The following is a 13,192-nucleotide window of genomic DNA, read 5'->3' on the forward strand; positions in this document are numbered from 1 at the left end:
GGTCACGCGAAGTACTAACTCAAGTACACTATTGAGAGTTTTTACAAATAGGTTAAGTGAATATCATTATTCAAACACAAGGAAGTGTCCCATACTGAAGCTAATCTTGTTTCTGAGCTATTTGTAGGTACACTGAGAGAAAGTGGAGCTGGGCTTCAGTTGTCTACAGAAAGGATCAAGAGAAGCAAAACATACCCTCAAAGCAAGCCCAGAAAAAAAAAATGATAGATTAGTAATCATCAGTAGAGGTCTAATCTCTTCTGAACTACAAATTTTAGTTTCTACCATAGCCTCCTTATCACAAGGTGAGAGAAATACCAAGAGAATGAAGGGGAAAATGCAATATTTAAGAGCTTCATCAATTTGTAAAATGTCAGTAAATAAAAGCAATTTAAAGTGGTCACCAGTTCCTTTGGTATCTTTTTTTTTTTTTTAAGCTAAAAAATAATCCTGTGCCATCAGGATTCCTTGGGAGTGATTTGCAACCTATATGGTTCTACAGCATACAAGTGAACAATAGCTCATTGTGACCGTGATTTAAAAATACATAAACAAGTTGCCATAAATAGATCAGTCAAGTAAATCACTCTGTGACCAAATTCTGTTATCTCAGCTACAAAGTAAGGCAGCTAAGACTTCTTTTTTTTTTTTTTTTTTTTTTTTTTTTTTTTTTTTTTTGTTACTCTTTTAAAGGGGCAGAAACAGAAAAGTTGTGGCTCTGCTGGTAGACTAGTTTGGAAACACTGATTCAGACAACACAATCTGTAATTCAAATAAGACTCTTTATTGGCCAAATGGATTCCGGTTTTGAAGACGATTCCCAAAACGTTCTGATATAGAACTCTTCTGGCCTTAGGGTTTAGGGATTTGTGGGAAGACTTCAAAGGTTACCATTTTCCTCTGTGGATCTGTAAAATTAACCATGAATACCTAGGTCAGATTTCCTTTTCCCTGCTTCACTCTGTTTGGGCTTCCTCAGGGAAGATTTCAACTACTTACCTATAGGAGAAATGTGCAATCAATTACTGATTTAAATGAAACCCTGAAATATCATGTCATTATGATAAAGGGAGTATCAGCAGGTGAATGCATTAAGCCAGGCAGACCCTTTTTGGAATAGCTTTTAAAGGACAGCTACCCATTAGGCCACAAAACACTTCCAACTACAAACTACAGCGGCACTTATCACTATCAAATGTCAGCCGTTGTAAACGTGCTTCCTCTAGGGCAGTTACTTGTAAATACGTTTTGTTATGTTTTCAACAGGTACTGTCACAGTTACCCACTGTAAGTGTTTTTTAGTGATGAAGCAGTGTGCAGACAGTTGCAAGCTTTCTACGAAGAGTTCAATCTGAATGAAACAGACTTCAGTCTGGTCTGAAAGAGGTTGTTTTTGTCAAGGGTGAACTTATGCAGAATGGAGAGCAAGGCCCCCAACCAGCATCCTTTTGTTTCAGCCAGGTGGAATATTCATGCTTGCAGATCACACTTTAGGGGCCAGTTGAGAAAGGAAGCCCAAAAATTCACAGGGCTTGGTTCCCTCGCTCCATCCTGGTCTTTGCTCTAAGGTCATCTCTACAGAGAGGCCTTCAACTCCCTAACTAAAATATCACCCTCCCTCCCTTTGCAATATTTGTCTGCAGAGCACTTAGCATTGCCAGGTATTTACATGTCTGTTTATTGTTCGTTGTCTTTCTCCTTTCCTAGAAGTTGGGGACTTTGGGGACTCACTACTGTATTCTCAGCACCTAGAATGATGCCTGGCACATAGCAGACAAATTTCATAAATGTAAGTTAAGTGGATGAATGATACTTAGACATATTCTTCTCAGGCCCTCAAAAGTATACTATACCTGTACAAGTAACTCTGTTTCTAATCTAAAGTCAAGCTGGGCCGGGCGCGGTGGCTCAAGCCTGTAATCCCAGCACTTTGGGAGGCCGAGGCGGGCGGATCACAAGGTCAGGAGATCGAGACCACAGTGAAACCCCGTCTCTACTAAAAATACAAAAAATTAGCCGGGCGCGGTGGCGGGCGCCTGTAGTCCCAGCTACTCAGGAGGCTGAGGCAGGAGAATGGCGGGAACCCGGGAGGCGGAGCTTGCAGTGAGCCGAGATCGCCCCACTGCACTCCAGCCTGGGCAACAGCCTGAGACTCCGTCTCAAAAAAAAAAAAAATAAATAAATAAATAAATAAATAAATAAAGTCAAGCTGAACTACAATGTCCTAATGGAGAAGATAATAGAAAATCAGAAATATGCCAAGGGCAGAGAAAGAGGCAGCATTTTGTTTGTCAAATGTCAGCCAGCTGCGTTGGGTCTGGTAGAAAGAGATAAAGGACACAGTATAAGTCAACTTTGGCGCTAATCCTTGGTTCTTCCGTGTTGTGTATATAGTGACCTTGAGGTCTTGTCTGCTCCTTGCCTTCATTTTTTCCCTTGTAAACAGACCTCCTTTTTAGTTTTAAGGGTAAGAGTCAGTTGCTCTTGGTCTCAGACATTTGAAAGGATTTGTAACTACTGTAAGTGCCAGCAATCTAGGAAGAATGTATTTAAATGATGAGATGTCTTTCAGGTTTCTTAATAGAAAAGAGAGATCAAAAGCTCTGATAATCACAAATGACATCTGACCTAAATTTGAGGGGCAGTTGGCAGATGTAGTATTAAATAGGGTGACAGTTCTAGTTTTCAATGCGAGCATATTCCAGAACATCAGTTTGGTTGTTCTGACTATGTAGATAGGCACCTAAAAGAATCACAAAATCACTCATATGAATGTAGAGTTCACAAAACCCTTGGGATCCTCCATCTTACCCAGATGAAGAAACTGATATCCAAAGGAATCACTGTAACGATTCTTTGTTTCTTTCCAAATTTGTTGCCACTGAAAGTTTATGCCAAATGTGTTACTTTCTTGTCAATTTTAAACATTTCTGTTGTATCCCGGATTGGTCATTAAACCCTGGTGGGTCACTGAACATTTGCAAATTCTACTTACCATTACCTGGGTCTGTAGCATCCCTAGGGAAGGGCCCCAAGGCAGATGCCAAGCTCTTCTTAGGGCTAACAGGCATTATAAAGTTTTATAATAGGTTGCAGTTTCCCAAGGTCTCCAATTACTCTTTCCCCTTTGATTATATTTAAAGCAATGTGATTAGAGAGCACTGGTTCTTTAACGTTTTCTACACCCAATCCCTCTTTAGGTTTACTACTCCAATAATCCGAGGTACCCATCCCCTCCCTGACCCTCCTTTGTGAGGGAGGTAAACTCCCCCTTCACAGTACCCTGATGCACTGGGTTTGAAGTTAGGAGACTTAAATGTCTATTATCTGTCAATTACTAAATCTGTGACAATGGGAGGAATCACTTCTCTAAGGTATTGTTTTTTTCATCTCTAAAAATGCTGGAGTTTGGATTAGGTCAATGTTTAGAACTTTTGAGGACAGAACACAATCCATTTTCCAACTAAAATAAAAAATCAGCCAGGTGTAGTGGCCCACACCTATAATCTCAGCACTTTGGGAGGCCAAGGCCGGTAGATCACTTGAGGTCAGGACTTCAAGACCAGCCTGGCCAGCATGATGAAGCCCCATCTCTACTATACAAAACTTAGCTGGGCATGGTGGCGGGTGCCTGTAGTCCCAGCTACTTGGGAGGCTGAGGCATAAGAATTGCTTGAACCCAGGAGGCAGAGGTTGCAGTGAGATCATGCCACTGTACTCCAGCCTAGGGTGACAGAGTGATACCCTGTCTCCAAAAAATAAATAAATAAAATGAAATGAACATCTCGATAGAGAAACAGACGGAAGTGTCACTGCTTTATTGAAGTTCTGGACTGGCTTCCTCCTGACACCCTCCTACAACTCTCCTCACCCCTGTTCTTCCAAGGCAGCCCCCAGGGCACCTCCCTCTCTAACTAGATGCTCCCAGAAGCTCCACCAGTTCTAGTATTTTGTGGGTCTCTAAAGACTCAATAGCTGGTTATGACACTAATACCAGATAGGTGTTTACAGCTGTGCTGTCTGGAGTCCACAGCCCAAGTTGTGAGGGAGTATATAGGACCAGGTCCATTCATTGACCTTGTTCAGGGTTGTTATCTACTACTGAAGACATACTGCCATCTTTGCCCACCCTACCCCTTACTAACTATTCTGAAATACTCCTTCCCCTACCCCAGGAAATGTTTGTTACTTTTCATGAACAGATAATTAAACTGGCATTCAGCTTAACTGAATAAGTAACTTCAGGTTCTGACCTTAGGCTCTGCAACCCTCTCAACTCCTCTCCTGTCTGTCTGTGGTTTGATACACTCTTAAATTTCACTACTGAAAAACTATCAAAAAGTTAAGAAACGGAGACAAAATCTTCCAATAAATATTGAGAGTGCCGTACCATGGCAACATATCTAACATTTATTAAATTGCAAACCCCAGTATACAGTGTGATCATATTGTTGTAAGTAATATTTGGTAAGCTGACATATACATTACAAAATTATTTAGATACTATAAATATCACACCAGTAGTATGGTTTCCAGGGGAGGGCAGGTTATAGGAAATTATCATTTAAAAATTATATTGATAAAATAAATGAATTTTTATATTTTCACATTATATATAAACCTTTTCTCTATCAACTTATCTTTTTTTTTTTTTTTTTGACAAGACTTTCTCTCTTGTTGCCCAGGCTGGAGTGCAATGGCACAATCTTGGCACACCACAACCTCCGCCTCCCAGGGTCAAGTGATTCTCCTGCCTCAGCCTCCTGAGTAGCTAGGATTACAGGCGTGCGCAACCACACCCGGCTAATTTTGTATTTTTAGTAGAGATGGGGTTTCTCCACGTTGTTCAGGCTGGTCTTGAACTCCTGACCTCAGGTGATCTGCCTGCCTCGGCCTCCCAAAGTGTTGGGATTACAGGCGTGAGCCACTGTGCCTGGCTGTATCTGTCTATTTGAGATAGGGTCTGGAGCTATCACCAGACCCTATAAATATTTATTTATTTGAGACAGGGTCTGGCTCTGTCACCCACGCTAGAGTGCAAGGGCACGATCTCGGCCCACTGCAACCTCAACCTCCTTGGTAGCTGGGATTATAGGTGCACACCACCACCCCAAGCTAAGTTTTGCATTTTTTTTTTGTAGAGATGGGGTTTCATCATGTTGCCCAGGTTGGTCTCGAACTCCTGAGCTCAAGCAATCCACCTGCCTCAGCCTCCCAAAGTACTAAGATTATAGGCATGAGCCACCACGCCCAGCCTCATTTTATAATGTTCATGTAAAATTTTGTAAATTGTTGAAGAAACAATAAAGAAAATATACTACAATATTAATATATGGAAGAAAAGTTTGAAAGCAGAAACTTTAAGGCTGGGTGCAGTGGCTCACACCTGTAATCCCAGCACTTTCGGAGGCCGAGGTGGGCAGATCACTTGAGGTCAGGAGTTCAAAACCAGCCTGGCCAACATGGTGAAACCCCATTTGTACTAAAATATATAAAAATTAGCTGGGCATGGTGGCAGGTGACTTAATCCCAGTTACTTGGGAGGCAGAGGCAGGAGAATGGTTTGAACCCGGGAGGCAGAGGTTGCAGTGAGCCGAGATCGAGCCATTGCACTCAAACCTAGGGTTTAAGAGTGAGACTTCTCTCAAAAAAAAAAAAAAATCCAAATTTAAGTATTAGTTGGTATGAGAAGATACATGAATGCATACTTCCTCTCTATGCTTTCTTCCTTCCAGTCACAAGCTTCAAGAGTGGACTCTCTGCTGCATTTACTTATGATACTGTGAGAAGGAGGGTGTCACCAGTCCCACATTTCCACAGAGCCAGACATAGTAGGGCAGGGGCTATCTGATCCCTCATGCATCCATCTATGGATTCACTGGTAGACTCTTTGGTTGAGATGCAGGGTATTACTTGTTGAAGGGCACCACTGTTCGACCTAGACCTTTCCCTTGACCTACAGACTTTGCATTCTAAATCCATATTCTATATCTTGATTTATTCCAAAAAGAAGAGAGAAAAATACACAAAAAAGTGAGGAAAATAAATGACTGGTCTAATTTTCTGACCTACAGAACAAACCATGATACATGGTGATTATAGGAATATTTGAGGTTAGGAATAAGAGGAAGTATTGATACATTGATTCTGGTAAGAAGTGAAGATTCAGGAACCATGAAGTTGGGGTGACATTTGAGCTGCATTTTTAAGGACTAAAAGTAGTTGATCAGAGTGGTGAACGGAATGGGTTTGGGATAGGGAAGGGGGCCTAGTACAGGCTGAGCCGGTCAAAATTTGAGGACCAAAAGAGCTGGAACACAGGAGGGAGAGGCTGGAGACTGCCCAAAGGCAGCAGGCCCAGGCTGTGAATGGCTGCGTAAGCCAGCAGAAGGATGCCAAGTTATTCTAGGAGTAGTGGGGAGCCACAGAAGCTTAAGCAGAGAAGAGTGACATGATTGTATTTATGCCCTAATTAGAGGAAGGGTGGAGAAAACTGCAGAGAAACCAGATGGGAAGAGTCTTGAAGCTGCCCCACTGGTCAAGGGGAGAGAAGATAGTGTGTCGGAGGGCGTGATTTCTCAGGGTGGATAAACTGGACTTGTGGCTGCTCGGTGTGTACAGCATGCGTAGGGGCAGTGGAAGGGGTAGCCGGAGCGACCCAGACATTCGTAAATGAGTCAGTATTTCCATGGTTTACTTGAAAGACAACCAACAGTTTAGCCCCAATGTAAGCTCTCACTTGGAATTGCCATTTTTTTCGCTGCCCATGGAAGACACAGTAACCTGAAAGACTCATATTTCTAAGCTCAAACTTATTTTTTTATTTTTATTTTTTTAAGATATAGTCTTACTCTGTCACTTAGGCTGGAGTGCAATGGTGTGATCGCGCCTCACTACAACCTCCACCTGCAGGTTCAGGCAATGCTCTTGTCTCAGCCTCCTAAGTAGCTGGGATTACAGGTATGCACCACCATGTCTGGCTAATTTTTGGGAAAGACAGGGTTTCACCATGTTGGCCAGGCTCTTTTGGTCTCAAACTCCTGACCTCAGGTGATCTGCCCGCCTCAGCCTCCCAAAGTGCTGGGATTATAGGCATGAGCCATTGTGCTGGGCTTCTAAGCTCAAACTTTATCTTCCTGTTGATATTCACCTTTAAAATAGAGTATTTTAAAATATTACACTATTCACATGTAATATTGAAAAGCTCAGTGGCTGGGCGCGGGAGCTCACGCCTGTAATCCCAGAACTTTGGGAGGCTGAGGTGGGCGGATCACCTGAGGTCAGGAGTTCAAGACCAGCCTGGCCAACATGGTGAAACCCCATTTCTACTAAAAATACAAAAACTAGCTGGGCGTGGTGGCGGGTGCCTGTAATCCCAGCTGCTCAGGAGGCTGAGTCAGGAGAGTCGCTTGAACCTGGGAGGCGGAGGTTGCAGTAAGCCAAGATCACAACATTGCACTCCAGTCTGGGTGACAAGAGAGAAACTCTGTCTCAAAAAATTAAAAAATAAAAAAATTAAAAGAGCTCAGGGGCCTATCATTATAAAAGAAGTAGGCACATGATTTTTAGGTTGAAATGTAATCCATGTGGAAGAACTACCCAACTAACACCCACTGCAGAGATCAAAATGCCATTGGAAAGCAGTATGTTAAATGGGGGTGTGCAATCTAGTAGTTAGGGTTTTATACACAACTTTGAAATAATAGATACTGCTCCATCTTTTTTTTTTTTTTTTGAGCCGGAGTTTCAATCTTATTACCCAGGCTGGAGTGCAATGGCGCGATCTTGGCTCACTGCAACCTCCCCTTCCCAGGTTCAAGCGATTCTCCTGCCTCAGCCTCTTGAGCAGCTGGGATTACAGGTGCCCACCACCACGCCTGGCTAATTTTTTGTATTTTTTAGTAGAGACGGTGTTTCACCATGTTGGTCAGGCTGGTCTCAAATTCCTGACCTCATGATCTGCCTGCCTCCGCCTCCCAAAATGCTGGGATTACAGGCATGAGCCACTGCACCCTGCCTGTTCCATCTTAAATTAAAAAAAAAAAAATTATTTAGAGACAGGGTCTTGCTCTGTCACCTAGGCTGGAGTGCAGTGGTACAATCATAGCTCACAGAAGACTCTGCCTCCCAGGCTCAAGTGATCCTCGCATCTCAGCCTCTCAAGTAGCTGTGATTATAGGCGTGATCCACTACAGCCAGCTAAATTTTAAAACTATAGAATATTTGCTGCTTTGTTTCATGAACTACGTGCTCAAAACTATTTTGCTCACCAGGTATTTTCTTTTGATATTTAAACTCTCCACCAACTAGGATGGTTGGTTCCCCACAAGGGAAAATCTGGGTATGCCAGCTTTTAACACTGTTACCATGTGCTATAACTAACCAAGGTGTTCTTAGAGAGGTGTCAGTAAAGAATTATTTTGAGCAGCCAGAAGCCTCCTGGAAGAAGAAAACAGCCAGCAAAGCTTTCCATAACATTTCTTTATCTTATCTGAGATCCCAAGACCCTTTCTGCAACTGTACGAATTAAAAGGAGGTGATTTTGTAGTGAAGACTGGTTTACAAGCTTTAATTAGACTGCACCAGGGCCAAGATTTGGAATTCAAATTGTTCTGCTGATCTTGAATCACACATAGCTCTAGTAAATAACTGTCTTTTGGTCCAAGTTACTTTTAATATTTATTTTCTCCTTTATGTTTGGAGAGCTTTACTCTCTTCAACTTTGAGTTTGCACTGGATTATAGAGGGACTAGGGAAGAGAATCTTGTCTGTTTTGTTTAATGATATATCCAAAGTGCCGAGATACTCTGGCCTGGTACATTAGATACAGCAGATACTTTGCCTGGCATCCAGGGGATTCTCAATAGATATTTGTGGAGTGGTAAATGACTGTCTTGTTCATATTTTATCCTCCACAGAACTTGACTCAGAATCTTGCGCATACTAAGTCTTAATTATCAGTCCATTTATTCTGTTTCTTTTTTTAAATTTTATTTGGATTTTAAAAAATGGGTCAACTCATTAGAGTTTCAATGTTCCAGTTTGAATATTTAAAGAACTCTCAATAGTTAGGAAGAATGAATGAGACCTACTATTTGATAGCACAACAGGGTAACTATAGTCAATAATACTTGTACATTTAAAAATAACTAAAAGAGTGTAACTGAATTTTTTGTAACACAAAGGATAAATGCTTGAGGTGATGGACACCCCACTCTTCATGATATGATTACTATGCATTGCAAACCTGTATCAAAATATCTCATGTACCCCATAAATATATACCCCTTCTATGTACCCATAAAAATTCAAAATAAAAAAATCAAATTTATTGTTTAGGTCATTTGCTCTTTTTGGCTTATAAGATCTGATATGACAATGGGTAACCAGAAAAAAAAGATCTGATAGAAATTCAAACTAATTGGCTCACTTGAAATCTCTTTAGAAAGCCTGAATTTCTAAATCACATGATCCACCTCCCTCCAAACAAATATTCTCCTTCCTCTTCTATTCCCAGTGTGTTTATGAGACCACTAATACTCTGAGTAACCTAGAAACCCAGTCATCACAGGTGCCTCCTTTACTCAGGATACTCTCCTTCTTGCCTATCTTCATTCAGTTATATGTTAGATCTTTCTATCTTTTAAATTTTTTCCCACTAGGCACTGTGGCATGCACCTATAGTCCCAGCTACCCAGGAGGCTGAGGTGGGAGAATCATGTGAGCCCAGGAGTTAGAGGCTGCTGTGAGCTCTGATTGCACCACTGTACTCCAGCCTGGACAACAGAGCAAGACTGTGTCAGAAAGAAAAGAAAGAAGAGACGAGACGAGACGAGACGAGACGAGACGAGACGAGACGAGACGAGAAGAGAAGAGAAGAGAAGAGAAGAATAAATTATCTATTGACTCTGTACAGGCATACTTCAGAGATATTGTGAGTTCACTTCCAGGCCACTGCAATAAAGTAAGTATTTTAATTTTCCAATGCATATAAAAGTTATGTTTACACTACACTATAGTCTACTGAGTGTGCAATAGCACAATGTCTAAAAAAAAGTACCTACCTTAATTAAAAATACCTTATTGCTAAAAAATGCTAACGATCATCTGAGCCTTCAGTAATCTTTTTGCTGGTGGAGGGTTTTATCTCAATGTTGGTGGCTGTTGAGTGATCAGGATGGTAGTTGGTAAAGGTTGGGATGACTGTGACAATTTCTTTTTTTAAATTTTTTAAAATTATACTTTATGTTCTAGGGTACATGTGCACAACGTGCAGGTTTGTTACATATGTATACATGTGCCATGTTGGTGTACTGCACCCATTAACTCGTCATTTACATTAGGTATATCTCCTAATGCTATTCTTCTGCACTCCCCCCACCCCACAACAGGCCCTGGTGTGTGATGTTCCCCTTCCTGTGTCCAAGTGTTCTCATTGTTCAATTCCCACCTATGAGTGAGAACATGCGGTGTTCGGTTTTCTGTTCTTGCGATAGTTTGCTGAGAATGATGGTTTCCAGCTGCGTCCATGTCCCTACAACAATTTCTTATAATAAGGAAACAATGAAGTTTGCTGCATCAATTGACTCTTCCTTTCACAAAAGATTTCTCTGTAGCATGTGATGCTGTTTGGTAGCGTTTTACCCACAGTAGAATTTCTTTCAAAATTGGAGTCAATCCTCTCAAACTCTGTTGCTGCTTTATCAACTAACTTTATGTAATATTCTAAATCCTCTGTTGTCATTTCAACAATGTTCACAGCATCTTCACCAGGAGTAGATTCCATCAAGAAACCGCCTTCTTTGCTCATTTTTAAGAAGCAATTCCTCAGGCCCGGTGCAGTGACTGACACCTGTAATCCCAGCACTTTGGGAGGCCAAGATAGGTGGATCACTTGAAGTCAGGAGTTTGAGACTAGCCTGGCCAACATGGTGAAACCCTGTCTCTACTAAAAATACAAAAATTAGCCAGGCATGGTAGCGCCCACCTGTAGTCCCAGCTACTTGGGAGGCTGAGGCAGGAGAATCTCTTGAACCTGGGAGGCATATGTTGCAGTGAGCAGAGATCATGCCACTGCACTCCAGCCTGGGCGACAGAGTGAGACTGTGTCTCTAAAAAAAAAAAAAAAAAAGCAATTGCTCATCTGATAAAATGTGATTGTGAGATTGCAGCAATTCAGTCACATCTTCAGGTTTACTTTATTTATTTATTTATTTATTTATTTATTTATTTATTTATTTTTAAGATAGGATTTTGCTCTCACCATGGCTAGAGTGCAGTAGTGCCACCATAACTCAGGGCAACCTTGAACTCGTGAGCTCAAGCAATCTTCCTGCATCAGCCTCCCGAGTAGCTAGGACTATAGGCATGTGCTCCATGCCTGGCTAATTTAAAAATATTTTTTAAGAGATGGGGCCTTGGCGTGGTCACTCATATCTGTAATCCCAGCACTTTGGGAAGTTAAGGTGGGTGGATTACTTGAGTTCAGGAGTTCGAGACCAGCCTGGGCAACACAGTGAAACCCCATCTCTACAAAAAACAAAACAAAACAAAAAAAGAAAACAAACAAAACAAAAATTAGCCAGGAGCGGTTGTGCGCATCTACAGTCCCAGCTACTTGGGAGGCTGAGACAGGAGGATCACTTGAGCCTGGGAGACAGAGGTCACTGAGATTGAGCCACCACATACTTCAGCTTGGGTGATAAAGCCAGACCTTGTCTCAAAAAAAAAAAGAAAGAAAAAAAGAGAGCGAGCGAGAGAGAGAGATGTCACCTCACTATGTTGCCCAGGCTGGTCTCAAACTCCTGGCCTAAGCCTCTCACCTCAGCCTCACAAGCAGCTGAAATTACAGGTGTAAAGTCACCTTACCTGGCTTCTACTTCGAATTCCAGTTCTCTTGATATTTCTGCAGTTACATCCTGCACTGAAGATTTTTTGGTTTTTTAGAGTCTTGCTCTGTCACCAGGCTGGGTGCAGTGGTGTGATCTTGGCTCACTGCAACCTCCGCCTCCCAGGTTCAAGTGATTCTCCTGCCTTAGCCTCCTGAGTAGCTAGACTACAGGCACGTGCCACCAGGCCCAGCTAATTTTTTTTTGTATTTTAGTAGAGACGGGGTTTCACCATGTTGCCCAGATTGGTCACGAACTCCTGAGCTCAGGCAGTCCACCCGCCTCAGCCTCCGAAAGTGCTGGAATTACAGCCGTGAGCCACCGTGCCCAGCCCCACTGAAGTCTTGAACTGCTCAAAGTCTTCCATGAAGGTTGAAATAAACTTCTTCAAAATGTTGATATTTCCACATCCTCCTGCGAATCATGAATGTTCTTAATGGCATCTGGAATGGTAAGTCCTTTTGCAGAAAGTTTTCAATTTACTTTGCCCAGATCACCAGAGGAATCATTATCTATGGCAGTTATAGCCTTAAGAAACGTATTTTTAAAATAAGACTTGAAAGATGAAACTACTCCATGATTCACGAGCTGCAGAATGGATGTTGTGTTCGCAAGCATGAAAGTAACATTAATCTTGTGCATCTCCAGCAGAGCTCCTGGGTGACCAGGTGCCTCGTCAATGAGCAGTGATATTTTTAAAGAAATCTTTTTTTTCTGAATAGTAGTTCTCAACATTGAGCTTAAAATAGTAAACCATGCTATAAACAGATGTGCTGTTGTCCAGAAGCCATATGGATGTTGCTCCATTTACAGAGCACAGAGTAGATTTAGCATAATTCTTAAGCGCCCTAGAGTTTTTTGAATGGTCAGTGAGCAATGGCTTTAACTTCAAGTCACCAGCTGCATCAGCTCCTAACTAGAGAGTCAGCCTGTCTGTCAAAGCTTGGAAGTGAGGCATTGACTTCTCTCACACTATGAAAATCCTAGATGGCATCGTCTTCCAATATAGGAATTCAACTGCACTGAAAGTCTGTTGTTTAGTGTAGCCACCTTCATCAGTGATCTTAGCTGGATCTTCCAGATAACTTGCTGCAGCTTCTCCATCAGCACTTGCTACTTCACCTTGCACTTTTATGTTAGAGAGATGGCTTCTTTCCTGAAACCTCAAGAACCAACCTCTGCTAGCTTCAAACTTTTCTCCTGTAGCTTCCTCACCTCTCTCAGCCTTCATAGAATGGAAGAGAGGGCGTTGCTCTGGATTAGGCTTTCACTTAGGGGAATGTTGTGGCTGGTTTGATCTTCTA

At 42.0% G+C, this 13,192-nt stretch overlaps 2 protein-coding genes across 4 annotated transcripts in view; both read right to left on the bottom strand.

Moving 5' to 3' along the window:
- YAF2 (YY1 associated factor 2) overlaps nucleotides 1-13,192 on the bottom strand; it is a 1,232,548-nt gene that overhangs the window by 334,765 nt on the left and 884,591 nt on the right. The window lies entirely within an intron of this gene.
- The window catches only part of PRICKLE1 (prickle planar cell polarity protein 1), a 126,360-nt gene that overhangs the window by 22,267 nt on the left and 90,901 nt on the right, over nucleotides 1-13,192 (bottom strand). The gene's annotated exons all lie outside the window — the stretch shown is intronic.

Source organism: Macaca thibetana, chromosome 11 (genome assembly GCF_024542745.1).
Source record: "Macaca thibetana thibetana isolate TM-01 chromosome 11, ASM2454274v1, whole genome shotgun sequence".
In the NCBI taxonomy this organism is placed as follows: Eukaryota; Metazoa; Chordata; class Mammalia; order Primates; family Cercopithecidae; genus Macaca; species Macaca thibetana.